The sequence below is a fragment of the Pseudonaja textilis genome, unplaced genomic scaffold (assembly GCF_049901715.1).
Source record: "Pseudonaja textilis isolate UNSWEBS1 unplaced genomic scaffold, rPseTex1.2 PTEXSCF20, whole genome shotgun sequence".
NCBI classification, from domain to species: domain Eukaryota; kingdom Metazoa; phylum Chordata; class Lepidosauria; order Squamata; family Elapidae; genus Pseudonaja; species Pseudonaja textilis.
This window is the reverse complement of record NW_028262864.1, coordinates 470,624-476,623: the sequence shown is the minus strand read 5'-3', so window position 1 is coordinate 476,623 and position 6,000 is coordinate 470,624. Positions and strand designations below refer to the sequence as shown.

General features: G+C 38.3%; 1 long non-coding RNA gene across 1 annotated transcript in view; it reads right to left on the bottom strand.

The window, feature by feature from the left end:
* Positions 1-2,257: 2,257 nt before the first annotated feature.
* LOC148123735 (uncharacterized) overlaps positions 2,258-6,000 on the bottom strand; it is a 65,572-nt gene continuing 61,829 nt past the window's right edge. The window contains exon 2 of the long non-coding RNA XR_015740555.1: positions 2,258-2,631. This is a non-coding gene — a long non-coding RNA (uncharacterized LOC148123735). The remainder of the gene's footprint in view (positions 2,632-6,000) is intronic.

The following is a 6,000-nucleotide window of genomic DNA, read 5'->3' as shown; positions in this document are numbered from 1 at the left end:
TTGAATTGTCAGAGGGAGTAAAATTGAAACCCTGTAGCAAGTATTTAAACTGTAATGCTTGTAGCCAGGAGAAAAGTAAGGTTACTCCTGCAAACAGACTTAATGGGTTTAAGACCAAAGAACCTTTAGAGGTTGTTTTTGCTGACATAATTGGTTCTAAGAAACCTAGTTTGGGAGGTGCCTGCTATGTTTTGAGTATTATGGACCATTAAGATACGGTTTCTGCTATCTCATGAAAAACAAAACAGCAACATTCCAACATTTCTTTAACTGGCTAAGGTTTGCTGAGTGAAAAATGAAAAGTAATGTAATTACTTTAGTTACTGATAATGGGACTGAGTTTGTTAACAAAAGATTCCAAACTATGCTGAAATTGGCTGGTGTTGAGCATAAACGTTCTGCACCTTACAGACCACAACATAACTCGTTTGTAGAACGAAGAACGCAAACATTACAAGCCATGGCTTGCACTATGTTATCTGATTCAGGTTTGCCTGAAACACTGTGGGGTGAGGGCATAATGTGTAGTAACCATGTGTTGAACAATGTAGTTAACACAACTGGTGAATTGCCATTCACTCGCTGGCATGGCAGAAAACCAAATTTAAGTTACCTACACACATTTGGAGCAGCAGCATGGGTGCATATTCCCTCACAAGTAAGAATGAAAGGGCAACATAGAGCTAAGAAGTTATTTTTTGTAGGTTACGAGGCCAACCATAGATCATTTAGATTTTGGGATCAAGGCACAGCTCATGTTTATTGTAGTACTAGTGCAAAATTTCTTGAGCACGTTGGGTGGGATAAACTGGAACAGGAATCCAACAATGATATTATTGACACCCAAATAGTCCCAAAAAATGAAATAAGTAAACCACGAATAGCCATTAAAGAGGAAGAACAGGAGGAAGTAGAAGAACAGGCACAGGAAGAAGTAGAAGAACAGGAACAGGTGGCACAGGAAAGTCCACCAGTTAGCCCTGTATTACCAAGACGTTCAACCCGTGTAACATGACCACCTGATAGATATCAGGCTAGTGTTGTATGCCAAGTGAATACAGTTCCAAGTAACTATAGTGAACTGAAACTGTATCCTGCTAAGTATCAGGCTGCTTGGCAGGAAACAATGGATAAGGAACTGGAATCATTAAAGTTGGAGGTATACGAAAATGTTAAGTTACCACCAGGTAAACATGCCATAGGATGTAAATGGGTTTATAAACTAAAGACAGGTGTAGATGGGACTGTTACCCATAAAGCCAGGTTAGTAGCGCAAGGGTTCAATCAGACAGCAAACGAGTATGATGAGGTGTTTGCACCTAATCTGAAGGCTACTACATTAAGGGCAGCATTAGTGTGGGCAGCTAAGGAGAAATACATTATAAATCATTTGGATGTAGAGACGGCATATCTGCATGCACCATTGCAACACACTATTGAAAGAAACCTTTAGGTATCAAAACTGATAATACAACTGATTGCTGGAGATTGAAAAAGAGTCTTTATGGTTTGAAGCAATCAGGATATGAGTGGAACCAATGTATAGTTAAAGAATTAACTAAGATAGGTTTTGTAGCTGGCATGGCTGATCCATGTTTGTTTAAAAGAGAAAGTAATGGTGTAATTTCATTGTTGCTATTATTTACTGATGACATAGCATTAATCACCAAAACTGAACAAGAAGCTACTAAAATAATCTCACTGTTAGAGAAGAAATTTAAGATAAAACAGAAGAAATCAAACAATATCTTGGTTTAAAGATAGATAGAACTAGGGGAGGATACAAAATCTCACAGGCAGATAAAATTAACCAATTACTAAAAAGTTTTAAAATGAAACTTTGTAAACCGGCTAAAACACTGATGAGCCAGGAGTTTAGCCACAGTGATGTTCAAAGTCCTATTTTTGATAAGAACATTTATCAGTCTTTGATTGGTAGTTTATCTTATCTCAGTAATTGGTCAAGGCCAGATATAGCATACTGTGTTAATCAATTAGCGAGATTTAACGCTGAGGCAACTGAAAGGCACTGGCAAGCTGCTAAACGTGTGTTAAGATATCTGAAACAAACAATGCATTATGCATTGTATTTGGAGCCAAAAGATGAACTGAGTTTAACTGCATATGCTGATCCAAGTTTTGCTACAGACATAAATACACGAAAATCTACATCGGGTACTGTAGTATTATTGGGAAAAGTGTTGATTGAATGGAGGTCTATTAGACAGAAACATCTAAGTTTGTCAACAATGGAGGCTGAATTCTCATGTTTGTCTTTATTATGTACAGATTTAGTTTTGTATAAGCAACTACTAATTGACATGGGAATTGATGTAACAGATTCTATTGTTGTTTATGAAGACAACCAATCAGCAATACAGATGGCTTCAAATATTGCTGTTAAGACAAGAACGAAACACACAGATTTAAAATATTTAAATGTGAGACAATGTATGCAAAGTAAGATGATTAAGCTAGAATACTGTATGTCAGAAAACAATATAGCAGATCATTTTACAAAGGCCCAAGGCTCCTTAAAGCATAAGGCTTGTTGTGAGGATTATGGACTTAGAATGTAAGGTTGTATATATTGTCCTACCCAAAGGGGAGAATGTTAGGAATGTAAGTCACCTAACAGTTATTTGGGTTGGAAGTATATAAACCAGGATAGACATTTTAATACTGTATCTTTAAGAGAATCCTAAAACTGTAATTGGGTGTGGTTTCTCAAATGGCCATAAGATGGAGCCAGAAACCTGGGTTGTTTAGTCTCAGTGAGTATCTGTTTTCTTTTGTTGGACAGTATTGCCATTCTTTCTTTCTTTTTAAGCAAATTTTATTAATTTTACAAAACAATATACAAACAAACAAAACATAAAATATAATGACGTAAGAAATCTTTTTCTGAGAAAACCAATACAACATCTTATTTAAGGACAGAATTATTCCAAATTATCACATTTCCATATAAACACAATTTAGTATATATATTTACCTTATCTATTCAACTTCATATCTTATCCCAACTTCTCTTTATTACTCCCTTTCCTTCTATTTATTCGAATTATAACTCTTTAACTTTAGATTGTATACATTTTTTATATCCATCTGTCTTATACAATTTCATTGTTCTCTTCCAATACACAAACAGACAAAACAGAAAACAGAAACAAAAAACATCTTTTCTGAAAGTTGCTTGATCCCGGGTTAAAACTTATCGTACAGACACAACTTCAAAAATCATGTTCCTTTTATATACCATTCCATATCTTATTACCGTTTTCCATTTTCTATATAGCTTCTTCCTTCTTTTAACTCTCTTAGTTTTATTCTACTTATCTCATCTCAATTCAAATCATAATACTTGTCATTCTTTGTCTGTTCTCAACTACCCATTCATCTTTTCTCTTTAAACAAAACTTCTCCTGTACACTGATTGGAGTATGACACCTTTAACTCTTTCCCCTAACCTAATGTTGAAAGGCTGGAAAATGCCTTTCTTCTGAGAGCTCGATTTTCCTGCTGGGAGAACTCCGGTTTAAAGACAGAGACAACTGCTTGGAAGCTGGTTCCTTTGATTTTTCAGGAAGGCAAGAGATAGCAAGAAGGCTGCGTTTCTGGGGCTAGCTAGCTTTGTATAATAAACCCCTGATTTTTATACCTTTTCTCCTTTTGTGTGTGTGTGCTTGTGTTTGTATTTCTTAATGTTTTAAATCCTGTCAGGGGTTGTCTTCATTTCCGCCAGAGGGTAAACTCATGGGGGTGGTTTGATTGGATTATCAGTTTCATCCTAATGTTTTCTTATATTTGTTTGGTGGCAATCTCCTGTCTGCTATGGAATTTATTTCGTGTCTTTTGTCTATTTGTTTTGCTGATTTGGCATGACCTGTTGTTTGTAAGAGATTTCTTTTTCTTGTTTCCCTAGCTTTCTTAATTACTTGGCTTTTGTCTAGGGGACTTCTTTCAATACCTTCTATTAAATCTCTTTTCCTATGCAAGTTTGTTTTATGGCTGACCTGATGTTCCCTTTGGGCTTTTCCTGCTTGGGTGTCACCACTGTCCTCATGAAGTTCCCTTTCCACAATCCTTCATTTTTTTTTTAAGAGGGTGGTCTCTGATTGAATGTCTGGGTATACTTGGTATTTGTGATCAATCTGGATCATTATCATGGCTGCCTGTCTCCCCCTTTAGTATTCTCTTCTGAGAGGGAATACAGGCCTTTAGGCAGCTAAGGCAGGGTGGTATGCATTGACAGAGGCAACACATGAGGGCTCCAAAGACACAAATGGTGACTGTGGTTGTTATAAGGATTTTGAGCCAATGGAAATCTGGCATCCATGAGAAGAGCCATGAAAAGTCCAGGAATGATTGCTCCTGACCAATATTCTGAGATAGCTCTTTCAGGTGGTAGATGTCCCTCCCTACGAGTTCTGAGGTTTCGTCCAGATTGAAGCAACACATCCCTTGGAATGTTTCGCAGCCATAATTATGCTTCAAGCGAAGGAAGTCTATTGCTGCCCTATTCTCCAAGGTGGCTTCTCTGATCTCCCTCAGTTCTCTGTTAAGGGCATCCAGGGCATGGGAGGTCGAATTCAAGCTTTTTGCCAGGGTACATGCTAGTCTATTCAAATTTTTAGAATTTTGCACTGCCAATCCAGGTACCCCTACCAAGGATATTGCCAATGAGATGTATTCTGTTTTTGTGGGAAGGGAGACTTTGGAATCACAGTCTGAGTCTAGGGTTTGGAAGGCTCTCCTGTGTTGTCTCTGTAAGGATGGCATAAACATGGTTAACTTTCCCAAGGTGCAGGGGCCATTTGTGGCATTTGTAGGAAGGTATGAGTAGGCTTTTAAGCCACAAAGGAAAAACCATCCTGGTGGGAGCTTCAGGTAACTATATGAAAATGATATGGTCTCTGTATAGTTGCATTTTAGTTCTTTGTTGCTAAGACTGGTGCATTCTGTGACCCTAGGTGTGCTGCACCCAGTGACATTATGATTTCCCTCCTGCTAAGCAAAAGTTAGTGGTGTTGAGTATTTCTCTTGCTAAACATTCCCATATGTTTTCCTTTCTCTGGGATAAGCTTTGGTTCCAGGAACGCAGTTGCTTGTGTTACAAATGTTACAATTATTACAGATAATAATACATAGAATATATTGCATTTCATGTTCCCTGTTGCTAGATTCCTTTTCTTCCCTTCCTCTCCCCCTCCTCTTTTTTTTTTTTAATAGCAATGTAAAAAAATGTAAAAGGTCAAGTATCAAAAAATTATGAGTAAGGTATGGTTAAAGTCCTTTTTGTTAAAAAAATATGATGAAAAAAGGTTTTAAAAAAGGGAAAAAATGGAGAAGGTGAGACAAATTTTTTTTTAAAAAAATAGTTTATAACTCAGCACCTGGGAGTCCAGTTTTGTGTAATGCAACATTTGCACTTGGTTCCTCACAGTGGTGTGGTTCAACAGTGTTGAAGAATGCTGCAAGCGTCCATTGATCTGTGTCCCGATCTTTCTTGAGTTTGATGGGTGGGATTGATTGTGGTGGAGTTTGACTATGGTCTATGACTGCTGGCATTGCATGTGTCCAATGTAGCCAAGAGTCTCGTTCTGCAAACCTTTATGGCGGTGTGTGTAGTCAGTAACACTTGGTAGGGTCCTTTCCACCTGGGTTGTAGAGGGGAGGTTCTGGTGAAGAACTTGATCCACACCCAATCTCCTGGCTCATATGGATGCAGGGCTTCTTCCAGGGGTAGGGTCTGTGTCAGTGCACTCTGGGTCCAGAGGGTCTGTAGTCTCTTTTGCAGGGCTGTAAGATAAGAAGAGAGAACCCTATCCCCCCTATCTAAGCAAAGGGAATGAGGATCTAGGCTGAGAATGAGGATCCTAGGAGGGTATGGGGGGGGGGTGACCAAAAAGGAAATACCTATATCTTGTCTTGGTCTGGTTCTGATGTAAAAGAGGGCAATTGGGAGCACTTGTGGCCAGGAGAGGTGTGTCTCCTGAC